The following is a 21,321-nucleotide window of genomic DNA, read 5'->3' as shown; positions in this document are numbered from 1 at the left end:
TTTTCTTTTCATGGAGGGATGGCTCATTCTATTTCGTTCATAATGTTAGGGTCTTGAAACTTGTATGTGGAAATCCTATCATATGTAATGTTACATTGCATTAGCTTTTCTCCTCTACATTTTATTTTACAATAAATCGTTTGTATCATCAAACCTCTGCAAAATTTAATGAGGGAGGGGCCAAGGGTGTTCCTCTCAATACCCTTCGTGTTTAAAACAATTGTCGGATACCATTTGACTCATGGGACATTCTAGGGAAAATAATGAAATCTGGAATTACTCAAAATAAAGAGATTTTTGAGACAATTAATGTATCTTTCACAAAATTTATTGCCTACACTCCTACCTATCCAATAGTGTTTCCATGCACCATTACTGTTAAAGATGGAGTCTCTACGGTGGATGTCGCAGTTGTGGACTGCACCGTGCTATTTGAATAGGCCATGGAAGTAGTGACGAGCCTGCAGGAAGATCCCACCCAGCAGGTATTAAATACAAAGGTCTGCAAGCTACAACAACAATACGATGAACTGAGGGCAACAATGCACACCATTTCTACAGCACAGTGCCTCGCCAAGCTGCAGGAGGCTAAGCAGTTGCTTACACAGGTGGAAGCAGCGCAGAAGAAAGAGGCAGTCCTTAAGGCTAGATTGGGGCCTTAGTTGGATGAAGCCTAAATAGTCTCGGCTAACATATAGAAAAATTTGGAAAACTTCTAGAGTACACAACAGAAGATTAAGCAGGACAGTGCAGGACCAGCCATAGAGCAAATGGTAGAATAGATCAAGCAAGTAGCCACACAGAGCACGGTTGAAGCAGTGATTGCACAAGTAGAGCTGGGGGATCTTCGTAGCAAGATCTCCACACCAGCTGAGTGACTCGAGGGCGAGTCATAATATTTTTATTGGGGACCTATTGGGATGGGGTCCCCTAGGTCAATGTTGGGGAAAAAGCCCAAGTTTTGGGGCAAGATCCCAAGTTTTATGTAAAAAGATGTAAAGTCTACGCAAATTGTGTTCATGGAGAGTGTAGATAGTAAAAGAGTCAAAAAGGGTTTTACCCTTCTTTATGTAAGTTAAGTCAGCTTTTTGAAGATCTATCCATGGTCCACGGACCATGGGATTGTATAGATAGGTGTGTCTTAGAGAGTCTAAGGCATGATAGAAGAGTAGAGTTGTTTATGGGTATGATGAAAGGAGTCTAAGTTAGTGTAGAAGAGTAAGAAGAAAGGCTCTATATCTGTGAGAGTAGAGGCCTAGAGTAGTGTCCGCAACTGAGTCCACAGGGAAGTCTTGAGTCTGCAAGCTTAATTGAATATTAATAAAGAATATTGTGGCAGAAATACGTGTGATTATCTCTTTACTTCTATTATGTATAAATGCACTTATGCTGTGATGAATAATGGTTCTATGAAGTAATGATGTATTGATGCGCGATTTTACTTGATTTATATTGTTATACGAACACAAATGATGTTAAGTGATTACGCGAAGATTATATAGTTGTATGTTAAAGTTATCGAACACTTAAGCAGATCTGAGTAAATATGGGATTAAGAGTAATCTACAAGGTACATAACTAGTTAAGTCACTTGTTCAATGTCCGCATAAGCCAGTCGTATAACTTCGCGGAGGTCTAGAGGCTGATTAAATGGAGTTACATTGATAAGCAATAAGGGCTTATCGATCTGTGTGAGGGTAGATTTAGGGCACAAAATGACATCACATTGATCTTTGGGTGTAAAAACTTAGTCCCAACATCCCCCCATACTGCTTCGGGTAGGACTTCAGTCCACGCTCCGTGGATTGATGCCAAAAGGGACAGTAGTGTAGGGATTTGTTTGGCGCAACTAAGTCTGAACCTAGGTCAGGACCCATTAATCCAACATCCTTCCTACTAAATGTTGTGCTCATAAATGTATCATATAGTAATCTCTCTAGACCCATTCTAGATTCTTTACTAAGTTGTAGTAGGCTTTACTCGGTTTATTTCAATAGGAATGGCTTTACTGGAAGCATTCTTGGTGAGTTTTTTTTGTTGGGTTTATAAAACATATATCCATCATGAAATTTTCTTAGTGGAAGCATTCTCCAAGCTGGTTCACAAAATTATACCAATTTATGGAAGAACTAGATTTTTCACATAGTAGGTTGAGTGGGGAAATATCTCCATAAATCACTCAGTGCTCCAATTTAAAGCTATTGAACTTCTCATATAACCTTATCACCTCAAATATTATGTCGGAGATTGGTAATCTGAATTCATTGGTGTCTTTGGATCTAAGTTACAATCATATGTTTGGAGCCATACATGTGGGACTTCGTAATGCCAATGCTCTTTTAGTGTTGCAACTGATGGAAATTTCTCATCTCGATGAATTCCTGCAGAAATTGGTGAATGTTCATGTTTGGCTTTGTTGAGGTTGGAAAACAATAGTGACTCGAAATGTACCCAAGTAGTTATCCAAGTTGAGTCGACAGATAAAGCTTAATTTGGCAATGAACAATCTTACTGGAGAATTACCCTAGCAATTAGGGAACTTGGGTCATCTATTATGGGTAACCATTTCACACAACAAACTTAAAGGGAGGATACCAACAAGATGTATATTAAACACATTAAACAAGACTTATTTCAAAGAAAATGCAGGCCTATGTGGATCAGGAGTGAATGTTACTTGTCCCATGGTTATGCCTAACCCAATAGTTATAAATCAAAATACAAGAGGGAGTCCAACCGAAGGAGGAATTCATGTGATTAGATATACACACAACGGAATTGTGATATCTGCAGAAGCTAAGATTGCAAGAATATCTGTAGAATTTTAATATCTGCAAAAGTGTTTCTACAATAATTGCAATATCTGCAACAAGTACGACTGCATTTGGTGTTGTTGTTGTGACTGTATTGAATATAAAAGAACATTCCAATTCAAAAAATATGAATCTTATGCTTGATAGATTTTCTCAGTCCCCATCCACTGATATGGCTCTAGGAAAATTGGTTATGTTTACACCCAACTTTGATCATGCATCTACGGATTGGATGACCAGTGCTCATGCGTTGATTAACAAATATTGTGAGCTTGGAAGGGGAGGTATTTAAATTGTGTTCAAATCAATCCTAGGGGATGGGTGAGTAGTTGCTATAAAGAATATGATCGTTTCAAATTTGGTTAAATCACAAGAATACTTTGAGAAGGAGATAAAACTTTTGCACAAAGTCAAGCATCCAGATATAATGAATTTGCAAGGCTACTATTGTACACCTCAATTATAGCTTCTTATATATGACTAGATTCAAAGTGGAAGTTTGTATAGTCAACTCCATGAAATATCCAAAATATATCCCCCGTTAAGTTGGTCAAATTGGTTTAATATAGCTATGAGGAGCGCAATGGGGCTTGCACATCTTCACCATGCTTGTAGACTACCAGTCATACACTATATCATAAAATCCATCAATATTTTGCTCGATGAGAATTGCAACCCTAAAGTTGCAAATTATGGCCTTGCAAAGTTGTTTCCCATGCTTGATAGATACATTCTTAGTAGAAAATACAGAGTGCATTAGGATATATGGCACCCGAATTTTCTTGTCAGAGCCTTAAGATAAATGAAAGATATGATGTGTATGGATTTGGGGTGTTGTTGTTAGAACTTGTTACAGACAGAAGGCCAGTTGAATATATGGAGGATGATGTTGTGATCATATGTGACAATGTGTGGTCATTACTAGATGAAGGAAAGGCACTAACTTGTGTGGATTCAAATTATTTTGCAGGTCAGCGGAGGAATGTAACTTATTTAAGAAGAATGGGAATGCAACTTACTTATGTGCCTAATATTGATGGAAGAATGAGATTCCTCTACTAAGGGTTGAGATGGCTTAACATAAGGTTATGCTAAGTTTGAAGGTGCAGATTCAGTAGTAGGTGACTACTGTTTCTTTGAGTTATATTGCTCATGATCCATGGTGTTGTGCTAGAAATCCTTTCTCCAGACAAAAATGATCCCTTTATTCCTATGGGAGGATCTAACAACAAACTGGATAAATATGTGCAAGCTTTCCTAGTTTATACCAGAAATCACAAAAGAGGATAGATGACCTACCTCACTCTGATGTTAAAAGACGTTGGTGTCATCCCTTATTCTTCCGCTTCCAAGCTCAATATCCTCTTTGCTGATGTAGATGAATACCTACAAGGAAAATCATGTGGAGACAAGAAATGCATACATAGCAAAAACTATCCCAATATAAACCATATAACGGATAAAGTATTATACTAAATGAGCAATGATAGACACATTTATGGAAAGAAAACACATAATGTATTATAAATAGAATGGTAAAGGGAGAATTATAACCACTTAAGCCTTGATGTTGGAAGCCTCCTTTAGGTGATTTTCCAAGTCCTAGCCTTAAACTTGAAGCACTCCTGTCTCCTTAGCGAAGTGGGCAGCATTCAGGCATAGTTCAACACTAAGAAGGAAATCAAGCAATAGCCAACCCGTTGTGGGTAGTAGGGATCTCATTTATAGGGAAGGAGAGGGAGTTAGGGATCCATAAAAGGAGGCATAGGTTCCAAACTCAAGGGAAAGATCTATGAAATTAGGGTCAAGGACCAAGAATTGGAGATCTCGCTCTAATCCTTATTCACCTGTAACCAGCTCACCATTCTTGAGACTTCTAGTAAGAGAAGCTTCTCCTCCACTTTAGGAAAAGATGCTTGAAGAGGTTCAACGCGAGTTTTCCTTATAAAGGTCATGTTGGAAGTTCTAGTCTAGTATAGTGCAACAAGTTACCAGCATGGGTCACCGATGGTGCAAAATGCGTTGATCCCGAAAACAAGGTTTTTAGGCAAGTTTCTTCAGAACTCTTTCAGGGCAAGTTTTCTTCTTTCCTTCAAGGATGCTTTTGTATATGTTTCATGGTCAATACACTGATATATTTCATCATTTTGACGCTTCATGATATGGGACGGGAAGTGTGACAAAATATTATGTAACATGTGGTGGTATTGGATCCTTGGGTTCTTTGTGGATCTTGCCTAAATATTTCCAAGAAAACAAAAAAATAAAAAAAGATAAAAGTAAAAAAACATTAAAATTTTAAATCTAATATATCAATTTATATTTAATTAATTATAAAAACTAAACCAAAAAAGTTTTCAACTTAACATTCTTACTGGGGTCTCTTTGCACCTTTTTGGAGCAATTGATAGTATTAGCATAAATAGGGAAGTTTTCCCAAAAAAACAAGCACTAAGGGAGAAGTTCTGAGAGTTGAAATTCAATACATACATCGACGTTTCCTTCTCAACCATATGTCTCGTGAAGTATAGAGAGAGATAATACAAAGACAATATAGAAATAAACCCAAATAGAGAAAGAAACCCTCTCAAAATCAAAAAGTGTAGGAGTGTAGGGCACTTAGGATGCAAGTGGGAACATAGATTTTCAAACTAGAACTCTTGTTCTTCCACCATTCCCAAACCCTATTTCCCTTACCTAAACCTCTATTAGGTTTCTTCCTTTGGATCTTCTTCATCCATTATTTGAGATTACAACAAAAATGTTCATTTGACACGAGAAGGGCAAGGTGTCAATGTCCAGGTTCTACTCCATTGCAAGTATGCGGGTTTTTCACTGTTGTTCCCTTTTTACTTGCATTTTATTTGTAGTATTTTTTTTGGATTTTGGTCCTTCTATGGTCATTTTTCTGATTTGGTTGGGTGGCTCAAGCCATTGAGCGAGGAAGAATTGAGGAACAATTCACCTAAGGTTGTGACATGCAATGACTTCCAGCGAGAAGTTATTGTGTTACAAAATATTGCCAACAAGAAAATAGATTGAATATTTACATTCAACAAGGTAATATCCCAAACCTTCTGTCAAGATTAATGGTAATAGTGAGCTTGGCTTTAGCCCTCAAATAGGGATTATGCATCTTGCCTTGGATGCAAATCCAATGTTGTTTTGCTTTCCAGAGTTGGAGGAAGTCATGTCTATTAGATTTACATCAGAAAAAGGCTTGTGATCCTCACTTTTAGTTTGTTATGCACAAAAAAAAATTACTTCACATCATTTAGTTTCAATTTGATGGAAAAATATGAAAATAACTCCATGATGAATGCGAAATAATGAAAATTTTCCTCTGCGTCGAAATATTGACATTCAATGAGATGTATTGTAGTTGTGTGGAAACTTAAAACTACATCATATAAATAGGCTACAATGGATAATTAGGTTGGTTTGCTCAGATTTTATCTCAAAGCGTTTTATTTTGGGAACCCTTCTTTCTTTGAAGGTAGAAAAGGTTCAGATACTTTGAAAGGGTTTGAAGTGGCAAAGGAGGCCTTGTAAACTGATATATTTTCCATTCTTTTCAGATTTTTGGAGCATTTATGTCATATTATCTTTGTATTTAAAATATTCTTAGCAATGTAAATTTATACCCGTGTACTTTTGGATCATTTAATGTTTAGAAAATATTTTTTTTCAACAAATCTAACCTTCAAAATGCTCTAGGACCCAGGTCTGATCCTTACTAATGACTTCCAATGAATCTAAGGCACACTTCAATGGTGGATAACCTCTATGAACATCTTAAACAAACGACCTTGACCACAAGTAATTTTTGAATTGTTTTTACCAAATTCCTTAAGTAAAAAGTTTTGACTCTTTTGCAGTTTCTACAATATTTGAACCTTAGATCATACACATTTATCAAAAGTATGTACATTAATAACTGCAAAGATATAAGAAAATATCAAAAAACAGATATCTCCTGCTAATTCACTACAGTTCACCTCAACTGAAACTTCGAAAGGATGACAAGTTAAGCATGAAATTACCAACGAAGAACTAACCACTGCTCAACTAACAACAAGTTGTTAGGAAAAATATTCAATAATTAATGAATCAAGGAGAGTATGGTCTAGTGGATCTGTAGTAGGAAGCCCCACCCAGATGGCACAATCTCATTTTTCACATCAAATTAGAACCCATTGTGGAGGACGTAACCATTCAGAACTGAATTATTTGGGAAATTTCCAGGTATATGTATATAATTAAACAAACTCAAAATAAATACAAGTTTTAAATGGGAAGGATAAATAACTCAGATACTCTTCAAGTTGACAACAATAACAATTAAAATTGTTTATGTTCTTACATCGTTTCGATTCATCTTGAGTTTTAGCAGCCTAAAAATTTCATTAAATCATGAATAACTCTCTCTCTCTCTCTCACAACACTTCCCATCTTCGAAGAAAATTTTATAATTACCAAACTAAGTGTGGAGCCAAAGGTACCAAACTAAGTGCAGAACAAAATGTACTGAACTTGGTATAAAACCTTAAGTACCGAACTGTGTGCAAAATCATAAGTACCAAACTGGGTGTAGAATCGTAAGTGAACTATGTGCTGAAATGTAAGAACTAAAGTGGGTGGAGAACTATAAGTACTGAATTGAGTGTAGAACCAAAAGCACCAAAATAGTTGCAGAACTAAAAATACCGAACTAGGTTGCAGAACCGTAAGTACTAAACTGGGTGTAGAACCGTAAATATTGAGCTAGGTGAAGAACCGTAAGTGCTGAATTGGGTGCATAACCATAAGTACCAAATAGGGTTTAGAACCATAAGTATTGAACTAGGTCCAGAACCTTAAGTACCGAACTTAGTACATAACTGTAAGTATCGAATTGGGTGTAGAACCATAAGTACTAAATTTGGTACAAAAGAATCCCAAGGTGAAAAACTGTTTATATTTTGATGTTTACCATATATGACTATTAGTTGATATTTTGGTTTTTGGTTGGTTGCTCTCTTAGATAAGTCAAAATTTGACTTGAAACATTATTTTTGGGTTTGGGTTAGTCTAGGCTAGAGTAGGTTAGGCTACAGTAGGTTCGACTACGCTATGTTAGCTTAGGTTAGTCTAGGCTAGAGTAGGTTAGGTTATAGTAGGTTCCTCTACACTAGGCAAGAGTAGGTTAGGCTAGGTGATGTTAGGAAAAACTACAGTAGGTTATGATAGAGTTAGCTACTCTAATCTAGGCTAGGCTAGGGTAGAGTAGGGTGAGCTAGGCTAGGCTAGAGTAGGCTACATTATACTAGGTTAGGTTAGGGTAGAGTAAGGCTAAGCTAGGGTAGGCTAGGCTTCAGTATGTTTGGCTAGGCAAGGTTAGAGTAGGCTTAGTTAGGTTAGAGTAAGCTAGGCTAGGCTTGGCTAAGCTAGAGTAGGTTAAGCTAGAGTAGGCAAGGCTAGAGTAGGATAGAGTAGGGTAGGATAGGTTAGGCTAGAGTAGGCTAGGCTAGCCTAGATTAGGGTAGAGTAGGCTAGACTAGGATAGTCTAGAGTAGGGTAGAGTAGGCTAGCCTAGGTTAGGCTAGAGTAGGTTATTATAGGCTAGTCTAGAGTAGGTCAGGCTAGGTTAGTGTATGCTAGGGTAGGTTAGAGTAGACTAGTGTATGCTAGGGTAGGTTAGAGTATGCTAGGCTAGGATAAGTGAAAGTAGGCAAGAATAGGCTGGGATTAGCTACGGTGGAGAAGGTTAGGCTATGATAGCCTAACCTAGGCTAGAGTAAGCTAGGCTGGCTAGGCTAGGTTAGGCATGGTTAGAGTACTCTATGTTAGGCCTAGTTGGAGTAGAATAGGATAGGCTACGATAGAGTAGGTTAGGCTAGGCTAGAGTATGTTAGGCTAGGCTAGGTTAGAGTAGGTCATGCTTAGCTAGGTGAGGCTAAAGTAGGTCAGGCTTGGATGGGCTAGATTAAGTTAGTTTAGGCTAAAGTAGATTAGGATAGAGTAGGTTGGGCTAGGCTAGTCTAGAGTAGGTTGGGCTAGGCTAGCCTAGAGTAGGTTAGGCTAGGTTACGTTAGGCAAGGCTAGAATAGGTTAGGATAGAGTTGGCTAGGCTAAGCTAGGGTATAACAGTCTGGGCTAGGCTAGGCTAGATTGTGCTACGCTAGACCATTTTAGGTCAGGCTAGAGTAGGCCAATCTAGGCTTGGCTCAGTTAGAGTAGGTTAGGCTAGAGTAGGCTAAGTTAGAGTAGGCTAGGCTAGGTTAGGCTCGAGTAGGCTAGGCTTGAGTAGGGTAGAGTAGGCTAGGCTAGGCTAAAGTAGAGAAGAGTAGGCTAGGGTAGGCTAGGCTAGGTTAAGCTAGAGTAGGCTAGATTAAGCTAGGATAACCTATGTTGGAGTAGGTTAGGCTAGGCTATGCTATGCTAGAGTTTGCTAGGCTATGTTACGCTAGAGTTTGCTAGGCTAGGCTATGCTAGACTATGCTAGAGTAGGCTAGGCTAGAGTAGGTTAGGTTAGGCTACAACAGGTCAGGCTTCGCTAGGTGAGGCTTGCATAGATCAGGCTTGGCTAGGCTAGGTTAGAGTAGGTTAGATATGCTAGAGTAGGTTAGGCTATACTAGGCTAGAGTAGGTTAGGCTAGGGTGAGGGAAAAGTTTAAGGTCTAATATTTGCAGGTGAGCTATTTTTCCATGTTTTTTCTAAAAGAAATATTCACTAATTTCCATCTTTATTCTAAAAATCATTCGCCCAAATTTATAATATAAAATTATTTTACCTTAAAAATAACCAAAAAATTACGAACGCTATACAAAATCATTATAAATTCGAATATTTTTACAAATGAATATTCAAACATTTTATACTTTGCATGTTAGCGACTAGTAATATTTGCAAAGATTTCTAAAATTTAAAATAAATTTGTATCATTAAAATTTTCCCTCGTTAGGGTATGTTATGCTAACACAGTGTAGGGTAGGGTAGGTTAGGCTAGGCCAGGCTAGTCTAGAGTAGGTTAGGCTAAGTAGTCTATGATAGACTATAGTAGGCTAGGCTAAGCTGGAGTAAGCTAGGCTAGGCTAGAGTACTTTAGTTAAGGCTAGATTATGATAAATTAGGCTAGTCTAGGATAGGTTGTAGTAGGAGATGTTGGAGTATTCTAGGCTAGGCTATGCCAGCGTATTCTAGGCTAGGTTAAGCTAAAGTAGGCTAGTGTTGGATAAAGTAGCCTAGGCTAGGCTAGAGTAAGCTAAGCTAGGCTAGAGTAGGCTAGGTTAAAGTACACTAGACTTTTCTAGGATTGAGTAGGGGCTAGGCTATAGTAGGTTAGGGTATGTTAGGCTAGAGTAGGCTAGGTTAACATAGGGTATTATAATCTAGGCTAGGCTAGAGTATCCTAGGCTAGACTAGGCTAGAGTAGGGTAGGCTAGGCTAGGCTATTTTGGAGTAGGATAGGACATAGTAAGCCATGGTAGGGTAGGGTAGGGCAGAGTGGGATAGGTTATAGTAGTCTAGGCTACAGGATATAGTAAGTTATGTTAGGTTAGGTTGTAGTAGGCTACACTAGTCTAGAATATGCTAAAGAAGGCTAGGCAAGGCTAGAGTAGGCTAGTCTAGGCTAGAGTAGGCTAGATTAGGCTTGTTTAAGATAGAGTAGGCTATGATGGGTTAGGGTAGAGATAAGATAGGCTAGGCTAGAGTAGGGTAGTGCTAGGCCAGGTTATAATAAGGTAGAGCTTGGATAAAGTAGGGTAGGACAAGTCTAGGCTAGGCTATGCTAGGCTAGAGTAGACTAGGGTAGGCAAGTGTGGAGTAGGTTTTGCTTGAGTAGTCTATGCTAGAGTTGTTTAGGCTAGACTATAATAGGCTAGGCTAAGTTAGAGTAGTCTAAGCTAGAGTGGGATAGGATAGGCCAAGATAGGTTAGAGTAATCTAAGATAGGGTAGAGTAGGCTAGTTAAGGCTACGGTAGATCAGGCTAAGCTAGTCTAAAGTAGGTTATGTTAGGGTATGCCAGGCTAGGCTAGGATGTAGTAGGCTACACTACACTAGTCTAGTCTAGGCTAAAGGAGGCTAAGCTAGGCTAAAGTAGTCTCGACTAGGCTAAAGTAGTCTGGGCTAGGCTAGGATACTCTGGAGTACACACCACTAGAGTAGACTATGCTACAATAGTCTAGGCTAGGCTAAGTTAGGCTAGAGTGGTCTAGTTTATGTTAGGCTAGAGTAGGTTATGCTAAATAATAGTAGGCTAAGCTATGCTAGAGTAGGCTATACTAACCTATGCAAGGGTATGCTAGGATAGACTAGGTTAGGCTAGGCTAGGTTGCAGTAGGCTTAGATAGTGTAGGCTAGGGTAGGGTAAGGTAGAGTAGGCTAGGCTATAATAGTCTGAGCTATATCAGGCTAGGGTAGAGTAAACTAGCATAGAGGAGGCTATGATATAGGTTCTTAGGCTAGCTTGGAACATGATAGACTAGGTTAGGCTAAGCCAAAGTGGGCTACACTAGGCTACGCCAACATAGGCTATGCTAAGAAAGGCTAGGGTGGAGTAGCATAGGATAGACTATGTTAGATTATCCTAGACTTAGACTAGGTTAGAGTAGGGTAGATTAGCCCAGGGTATGTTGGACTAAACTAGGCTAGGGTAGAGTAAGCTAGGCTAAGATAGAGAAGGATGGGATTGAGTAAGCTAGGCTAGAGTAGGATAAACTAGGAGAGACTCGACCACAATAAGCTAGTCTCACGTAATCAACCCTATAGTAGGGAAGTATGAGTGAGAGTAGGCTAGGTTAGGCTAGACTACGTTAGAATATATCAGTCTAGAGTGGGCTATGCTATAATATGCTAGGATTGTCTAGGCTATGTACACATAGGCTATGCTAGGATTGAACATGCTAGGCTAGGATAGGATAGGCTAAGCTAGTGTTGGCCAAACTAAGCTAGACTAGGCTAGAAAGGCTAGAGTAGGATAGGCTAGCATAGGCTAAGATAGGCTACGGTAGACTAATATTGGCTATGGAAGAGTAGTCTAGGCTGGGATAGCCTTGGCTAGTGTTGAAATTTTGATGTTCTATGCTTAATAATCACTTATTATAATTTATTTTTTATTTTTTATGTTGCAATATTATATAAGCAATTGTATAGAGGACATAAATCAAATAAATAGTAGAAGACAATGAAGAACAAAATGTGACAGAAAATTTAGGTTTAATAACTAGAGAAAAACCCAACCAAATTACTCTTCTATTAGAAATCAATTTCTCAGTAGAGATACAAAGTACAACGAGAGATCAAGAGAATGAGTAATTTCACCCAAATTTGACCAAGTTGTAGCAGGAAGGTCCCTCATAGTAGTAGCAAATGCACATATTGAATCAACGTTCCCTTCAGCTGAATCAAAACTGGAAATCTAAAGCATTGAATCATCCATAGCTCACTAAGTTTTTCTCTTACTCTCTAAGTCTGTCTCTCACAATCTTCTTCAACTCTCTCCAAATCTCTCTCATGTTCAAATTCTTATTTCAAAATGCCCAAGTAGTGAGGGCAGAATGAATGAGGTGCACACACACACACACACACACACACACATAGATATGAGGATAAATGAATCAATGCCATAAAGGAGGAGTAACTTGCATGCCAAGAGGGAGAGTAACATATGCCCATCTAGGAAATGTAACTCATGCCATTAAGGAGGTATGCATGCCTTCGTAACATATTCTTTAAAGAGAGAGTGTGCCATATGCATTAAAGAGTGTGTAAGAGCATTAATGAGAGGGTAAGATGGGTAGGCCGTGCTCATGATGACATTGTAAGAGAAAATTATTTAGATCCATGATTGAGTGACTTGAATTTCTTTTTAATAATAATATAATAGTATAATAATAATAATAATAATCGTTATAAAATATTAATTCGAGATTGAATTATTATGATTGATTAATGATAAGAAGGGATTTTTCATCAACAATACTTGATTACCAATTGATGCAAGGTGATTTACTATCTTGAGAAAATCTTATTTTAGACTTTTTGTGTTTAGAAATTCATGTTTCTGCTTTGTATCATCTAGAACAATGATGTCTCACTATAATGAAGAAGAATCATCATAGGGGAGATTCGTCCATCACCTTATATTCACTTGGGGGGATTTCCACTTGTCAACATATGACAAGGATCTTGCACATGCAAGTCTTATGTCTTCCTAGGGGGCTAACCCACTTCACAAGGATCTCACACAACCAAGTCTCATCTATGCTTGGGGGAATAAATCACTTGCTAAGGAACTTGCACAAATAAGTCTCATCTCTACATGGTGGAATAACCCACTTGTCAAGGATCTCGCACAACCATGTTGAAATATGGAAAAAGGAATATTCCAATTTAATTTGTTCTTGAATTAAATTGTGAATTAAAATCGAATTTAGTCTTAATAGCTACTTGGAAATAATTAATTAATTTATTTTAAATTAATTAGTTGGAGAAATTCAAGTTAGAATCCTTTTTGGAGTCATGCAAGAGTTATCCCTTAAATTAAGGAGATAAGTTGAGTTATATTTGAGTTGTAATTAGTTAACTCAGATTACTAAGTTAAGTCTAGTTAAATTAGTTCCAAACTATTTGAGGAAATAATAGTGAGTTAACAGTCAGTTGATGCATTAATGAACTGAACTAGTGCTACTCCATTTAACCGAAGATTCCCTCATCAGAAACTTATGCATGTTTATTCTGAGAAAGACCCAGTTGAGATTAATGTTCAAGGATAGTTTACTATCAGTTGCATGTGTTTTCTCATGGAGAAAACTTGTGCATGCAGTCAAGGATTCATCCTTGAGGATTGCGCAGTTTTGAAGGTTGTTTCTCACTTGGTAATAGGAAAATAATCCACAAGGAACAACGCAAGGAAGTACGAGCTTGGAGGGCAGAGAAGAAGGTTGGAGAGAAGCGAAGATTTCCTGTGAGTATCTGTGAGGATTGTACTGAGAGTTGGCTAGCTGTGAGAGCTAAGGTTTTGTATAATTCCTATGTATTTCTACCATGTATGCTAATACAATTGTGTGGGGTTTTTAGCTGAGACTTTCCCCAAATTATTTTCATTTGTATTTTTCCATTGATTCTTCTTCTTCTAGTAATATTGTTCAGCTCGATCTTTAAGCTTCCACAAATTGATAATAGAAGTAGGTTATAGTATTATTCTTTTATTTATACTGCATTATTGGGTTAAGCTACACAGATTTTCTACATGGTATCGGAGCTATGAACAATATATTGAAAAGAGAATTCGAAGTTTGAAGTTCGGGGTTGCAGGTGCAAATCGAATTGATATCATACTTCAAGGTTGGCTAATTGTGTTCTATGGCTTGAGACTCGAGTATGTCTTGGAAGGCAACTCGAATTACATAGCATGGAAAGATAGAATGGAGGCTGTATTAGAAGACAATGGCTTGAAGGAATTCATTGATCAAGAAATCCCAAAGCCATCTCCAACTAATGCACAAGAGTTAGCTGAGTGGAAGAAGTGTGTGGCGAAGGCAAGATAGATCATCCTTAAGGGAGTTCGAGACCCTATTGTCTTGAGTCTCCATGGGAAGGATACTCCATTTTCAATGTGGAAGACATTGAAGGACCTCTACCAAAATAGTAGCGACGAGAGTAAATTGGCACTCAAGGATAAGCTTCGAAAAATCAAGATGGAGAAGGGCGATACTATTTCCACATATCTGAACAAGCTCACCACCTACAAAGATGAGCTTGGCAGTGTGGGAATAACTACTGCCGATGATGATATGGTGAGCCTTGCTCTCCTTCGCCTTCCAAAGAGTTGGAATAGCTACCAGGACTTTGTGAATGGAAGGGAAAAACTGCCAGATTAGGAATGATTGTGGTCGGATCTTATGCAGAAGGAGATTAGGAGGAGCACATGAGATGGTTATTCTTCCAAGAATGATGATGAAGAAAATATGGGCTTAGCAAGTAAGGAAAGGAAAGGGAAGGGGAAGGCTTCCCATTTCAAATTTAATTCTTCTCATGGAGGGAAGAATGGTGACATGTCTAAAGTAAGATGCTTTAATTGTCACAAGATGGGACATGATGTGACTAATTGCCCATCGAAGAAGTCCAAGAAGGGATCCTTGGAAGGATCGTAAGGTGAGGCATTAGCCTCTTAGTTTGAAATGGAATTTAACCTCATTGCATGCATGGTGACATCATTGATGGGTTCTGTCTGGTATCTTGACAATGGAGCCTCATTCCACATGACAGGTGATAAAATTTATTCAGTGCCTTGGATGAGAAAGACCTCAAGATGCACATAGAGATGGGTGATGACGAAAGGCATAGTGTTGTAAGAGTGGGCACGATTGCTTTTAAGAGGGAGCATGGAGCTCCTTTCACCTTGAAATATGTGATGTATGTGCCTGGACTGAAGAAGAACTTGGTATTGGTCATGATATTGGAGGACAAAGGCTATGTTGTTGTGTCCAGTAAAGGAAAGGCGTTCCTAAGACACATAGCCATGGGTCAGACCAAGAGAATAGGGATTCGGGTGAAGAATCTCTATAAACTAGAGGTAGATGATTGTGCAACATTGAGTACAAAAGAAAAATTGGTGCAAAGCCAAGACATTAGCAAGTTGTGGCATAGGAGGTTGGGCCATTTCCATCATGGGGCTTTGAAGATAATGCAACAGATATCTATAGTACTTCCCAAAGGTAAACTTGAGCAAGTTGACACATGTAAAGGTTGTACCTTGGGAAAGTACACCAAGTCTTCCTTTCATGATTGAGACAGTTGAGCAGAGGCTATCTTAGAGTGAGTTCATACTCATTTGTGTGGACCATTCTCAATGACATCCACAACGAAGAAAAGGTATTATGTGATTTTCATTGATGACTATTCTCGTAAATGCTGGATTTATTTCATGCAGAAAAAGGACCAAACTTTCACAAAGTTTTGTGAGTTCAAAGCTTTGGTCGAGAAAGAGTGAGGGAAGAAGATCAAGGCCTTGAGAAGTGACAACAGTGGAGAATATGTCTCTCAAGAGTTTAAGGACTTCTATGCAATGGAAGGAATTAAACAAGAGTTGACGACACCTCATAATCCACAGCAGAATGGGGTGGCCGAGAGGAAGAACATAACTATTGTAGGGGAAGCATGGGCAATGTTGCATGACCAAGGCCTGCCACTTCACTTGTGGGATGAGGCATGCAACACAACAGTCTATTTATAGAATAGAAGCCCGCATCGCATACTTCGGATGAAGATACCAGAGGAAGCTTTCTGCGGTAAGATGTTCCTCAGTAAAATGTATCAAGTTTAGATATGATTGTTGATCGTGGACAACGATCAAACATAGGAAGGCTAAAATCATTCACCTGGCGACTCTAAACCAGTTTCGAGATCAGATCAAAGGAATCCACTGGAGGATGAACCCAACCAGCGAAAACATGAAAGGACAATATGAAAGATCAGGCATTCAAGTTGGAATTTCATCCAAGACATTATGTTCTGTGTTATAAATTATTTCTTCTCATTTCCCAAGAATGTCAAGAAGGCTTTACAAAGTATATTGTATTTGAGAAAAGATCCTAGACCTGCATTTGATTCTTTCCCTTTGAAGATTGTGAATACAAAATGTTCACATGCCTTTGATCTTGATCAAGACCCTTCTTCTGAATCTTATGATGACCGTCTTCAAACTAATGAGCCTCAAGAAACCAAGACTTATTCTACAACTTTTGTATATACTCCTATACCTTGCAAAATTCTAGATAGATACAAGCCTCTGATTTTACCTCCTATATCCCATGCTTTCTCTAAAAATCATTACCTATATCTACCAAGATTTGATGGTGACTGTGACAACATCACTGCTGAGAGACATGTATTGAATTTTGAGTCTTTTCTTGACCTTTTTGAAGTTGATAAAGAGGATGTCAGTATTAGGCTTTTTGCTCTTTCTTTGAAAGGCAAAGTTAAGAGTTGGCTCAAAACCCTGCCTGATTCGAGCATCTCAGATTTCCAGTACTTTTTTAAAGTTTTCCTCGACAGGTGGGTGGTCAGACATAACCCTTTCTTGATTCTAGAAGAATATAACCAGCTGAAAAGACTGCCAAAGGAGACAGTACAACAATTTTCTGCCAGATTTAACGAAGTTTATTATTTGATGCCTATTACTATAAGACCTCCTCTTGGATTTGCTCTCTTGCACTACCTAGGAGCCTTTGATCCAGAAATGGAGTTCCAGCTGAGGGAAAGGAACCTTGCAACACTTGAAGAGATGCAAAATAGTGCAATATATGTAGAGGCTAATCTGTTGATCAGAAGGGAAAAGTTGTAGGAAGAAAAGATGAAGAACATAGATCTAGAGGAATCGACATCTTTGGAGGTAAAGCTCGACATTTTGGTAAGTGCAGTGGAAGATATGATGCAAAAGATCACCACAAGGAATGAATATGATGTTCAAGACCATGGCTCATTGATTGAAGAAGAACAAGTGGCTGATCCAAAACATTTTCTTTCTTATCCCAGTTGTCATAGATCTAATAATGATTGTTTTATAGATCATCTTGGAGAAGAGAGATCTATTGATATGACATGTATGCCTGATGATGTGTTTTATACTAATGATTTGCCTCAGTTTGATCAGTATGATGATGATTATGTTCTCCAAACAGAAGCTAGTCTTGCAGACAAATCAACAGCTAGTTTGTAGAAGGAGGAAGTTCACTTTCAGCAACTCGAATACAATGATCAACCGATGCATATCAGCTATGGAAGTGAGGAGGAAAGTGTAACAAATTTTGAGGTAAGTGAAGGATCTTTGCCTTTTTGTTTTACTTTGTTTCATTTCATTAGAGACAACTTTCGTGCAATCAGAAATCAACTGTCGATAAGTTTCAATCTTGACCATCTAGAGGGTGATGAAATCCTTGTTCAGGACTTCTCATATCTAGGTTTGTAGCCTCTGAATGCCATTGAAATTTAGGTTGTAGATGAAGACTTGGAAGCTAGAACATATGATCAAATGATGCAAGATGATTCCATACAATTCTATTTTGAATCCTTTTAATTTTTAGTATATCTTAAAATAAGCAGCCTATAGAAAATCATGCAATCTCATTGGAAACAACAGAAAATGGGTTGCAACAGTATTTTCAAGTTTTTCACGATCTAATAGCTAATGTGTTGGATGATGTCTACAGTCAAAGTTCTTCTCCATTAGCTAACTATGAGCTTGAAACAAGTATTGATACAAACAAACTTGATTTGGCAGCTAGTTTCTTTATCATTTTCAACAAGGGTCTCGTCACAAAGCTCAGATGAAAGTTTTCATTCATGGTATGAGGAGAAGCAAAGTAATCAACTGGATGAGCTAAGTCGTAGTGAACATGAAATTCAAGATCTTTATGCAGTACTTCTGGAGTCGGATAGAGAATCCATATTATTCAATGGATCTGTTTACAAGTTTTCATGGGAGTTGCATTTCAGTAGTTCTCTCTTCTTGCTAAAAAACAAGCACTTGTGGAGAATTCAAGCAGCGACCAGAATTCTTACTTGGTTGCATTGGTTATTTCATTCCACTTGATCAGGAGATGAATGGAGCAGTTAGAGTATTTTTTATTGAATAAGCTCCATTTTGAGTATCTTTTCCAGTTTTTCAGTTGCGTTTTAGTATCGAGTCAGTTTTTAATTGAGTAAAGGTCAGTAGTGTCGTCATGTCATCAATATTCAGTCATATATTTCAGATTGGGTTTTGTTTTTGACTCCATGCCCAATGGATAAGGCTACTTGGTCTACGGTGTTCTTGGCACATCCAAGTAACCACCATCTCCAATGGAGCCAATGTTAGTGTCAGTCTTTGAAGCCTTCCACCAGTGATCAAACATGCTTTTACAAAGTGGTCTTAGGGTGTCAAAGTCAAATTTTGTCATTTCAGTGAGTTTTCAAGTAAAATTTGGTCACTAGGTATTAGATCTAGGATTTGTTTTCACTCCTTCCAAAGTTTTCCAAGTGTCAGTCCATGTCACCATTCAGCTAAGTGTACCATCATTCAAAAAGTTTTCATCATTATTTCATGTTCCAATGGGTCATTTTACACCTTCTTGTGCTCCAGTTGTGCTCAGGTAAGGCTCGTTTCCCTCTCCTAGGGTTTTTGTTTCTGAGCAAGACAAAATGAATTTGGAAATAGTGAGAGATAATTTTTGTCCATAATAGGAAAGGGAAGAAAAACCTCCAATTTTTACACAGGTGTCACGTTTTTAGAGAAATGTAAAAAATACAGTTGCCTCAGGAGAGTTGCTGCACCTCTGGAGTGATCTTGGTAAAATCAAATTTTCTCCTAGATGGAATGACCAAATGACTTTCTTGATGAGTCAACTGATAAGTAGACACAAAGAGCTTTCCAATGAGCTATCATGAGCTCAATTTGGAGTTGAGAAAGACCTTCAAAAGTTGACTACAATAGCACTCTGCATTTAGGTAGCCTCATTCTGCACATTTTGATCAGTCTTGGGAGATTGGACTTTTGATAGGGAAAATGAACTCCAAATTGGAAAATTTAAGATGTTCTAGAAGACTCGATAATATTTCCAATGAGATATCCCACGCCCAATTTGGACACCCTGAAGGCCTCTAAAAGTGTCCTGCAAAATGGCGCTACGCACCTGGCAAGGTTTTCCTTTGTTAATTTGCATTGGTGCTACGCACCTGGCAGCCAAGCCCCAAATCGTTTCAAATCACTCCAATTTGCCTAAAATTTTCCATGTTACCTCTTTGCAAGTAAGTGCATTGATCTTTCTTGTTGAAAAGGGTTTTTGCATCAATATTTGGTGACTCTTTCACTCATGAAGTCAAAACCCTAGTTTTCACTAAACTGTCTCATAAATTTGACAAGCTCACTCTCTCATTTGTTTTCCTATCCAATCCTTTCTGCTATTGTTTCCTAAATTTCCCAAACCTTATACTTTCTCCCCAAAACCCTACATACATCCCTAATCCCTACACTATTCCCAAACCCTACTCACTCCCTAAATCGCATTCACACTCCAATTCACCCTCACTTACTCATCGATAAAATCTCTTCATACTCATCCTTCATCCACCCTATCTCTTCATTCATCACAAGTGTTCACAACTATAAAAACAATGGAAAGAGACAGTGAATATGACTATGAGGAAGAGACACTCAGTGATAGTTCCATGGAGAGACATAAGCAGCAAAGCAAAGGCAAAGAGAAGATGCACAAGGATGATATAGATGATGAACAAGAAAGAGAACAAACAGTTGGAGGATAAGCAAATCCTAATGGTGCTTGAAATGTTGAAACTGAAGAGGCAAAAAGACAAGAGGACCATGTCACTTTGACTACCATTAAGCAAGAGATTGAACATGACCAGGAAACTTGGCTTGATAGGGTCAACATGAATCTTGAGGGACTGATCAACAAGGTCAATAGGGACAATAGAATGCTCTGGCACATGTCATATCATTATATCACTCGAAAACAAAATTTGCAATATGAGAATCAGGAAGCTTAACGCTAGGTTGAGGAAGGCATTAAGGAGCAAAAAGGAGCAAGACAAGATGAAAATATTGGTTGAAGCCTCATTAGCACATCAAAGCAACTAATGGTGGTGGATTTTGCCAAATATGGGCAGGTTTTGATAAGTTTTTGTCATTTTGAAATTTTGAAATTTTCCAACACAGAAAATTGCCCTAAGTGCCTAGCGTCACCGGCGATTCGCTTTTCACTGGAGTACTTCGTGAAGAAATGGCTTACATATCTAGATTCAGCATGGTGAGAGCATCAAACCCAGAAAATATCAGCAATTTTGGAGCAAAACTTGGTCATCAAAAGCTAAAAAGACTATCGAAAAATGACCTCTCTGCCTCTTTTTGGACACAAAGAAGTAGCCTTGGGATATCTCACTTTTCAGGGGGTAAATAACATCCAAATGCAAAAATTCAAGATGTTCCAGAAACTAGATAGGAAGACCTTTCCAATGAGCTATCGTGGGATCAATTTGGCTAAGGGGAAGGCCTCCAAACGTGTCTATGTAGCGGTGCTACACATAGAGCCAGTTTGCCCAAAAATCCAGTTTTCGCCCAGTTTCTCTGCAAGTTGACTTTTTCTCTCTTCATGGATGAATTTATGATTATAATTAATGCCATGGTGTGTAAATGTAATTGTGAAATGACCTTAGAGTGTAGATTCATCATTTTGAGGTGGTTTTGGGGTCAATGAATCAGTTTCCATGGTTTTAGAGGCAAGTTGTTCCACTGCCTATATTCTTGTTCCTTGTTTAGATATGGTTGTAACAGTTCCTTATCTCTTGGATTCGACCCCTGATGGCTAGCATAAGTGGTTTTTATGTCTATATTATGTATTTTTTCAGTCATTACCAAAGGTTGGACTCTCTTGGATGCTCTGAGCTATATTGTACATCTTTACAGCAGTTTGGCAAGGAAGTAAACCAGGATTTGCAGCTATTTTTGTGGGATACTTGTGGTAAA

At 38.3% G+C, this 21,321-nt stretch overlaps 1 pseudogene; it reads left to right on the top strand.

Annotated features, from left to right (window-relative positions):
* The first annotated feature begins 443 nt into the window (after nt 1-443).
* Nucleotides 444-3,875, top strand: LOC149237906 (putative LRR receptor-like serine/threonine-protein kinase IRK; annotated as a pseudogene).
* The last annotated feature ends 17,446 nt before the right edge of the window (nt 3,876-21,321 follow it).

The sequence above is a fragment of the Pinus tabuliformis genome, chromosome 8 (genome assembly GCF_031772625.1).
Source record: "Pinus tabuliformis cultivar Carrire ecotype Pingquan chromosome 8, CPIR1, whole genome shotgun sequence".
Lineage (NCBI taxonomy): Eukaryota > Viridiplantae > Streptophyta > Pinopsida > Pinales > Pinaceae > Pinus > Pinus tabuliformis.
This window is presented reverse-complemented; position numbering and strand designations above follow the sequence as displayed.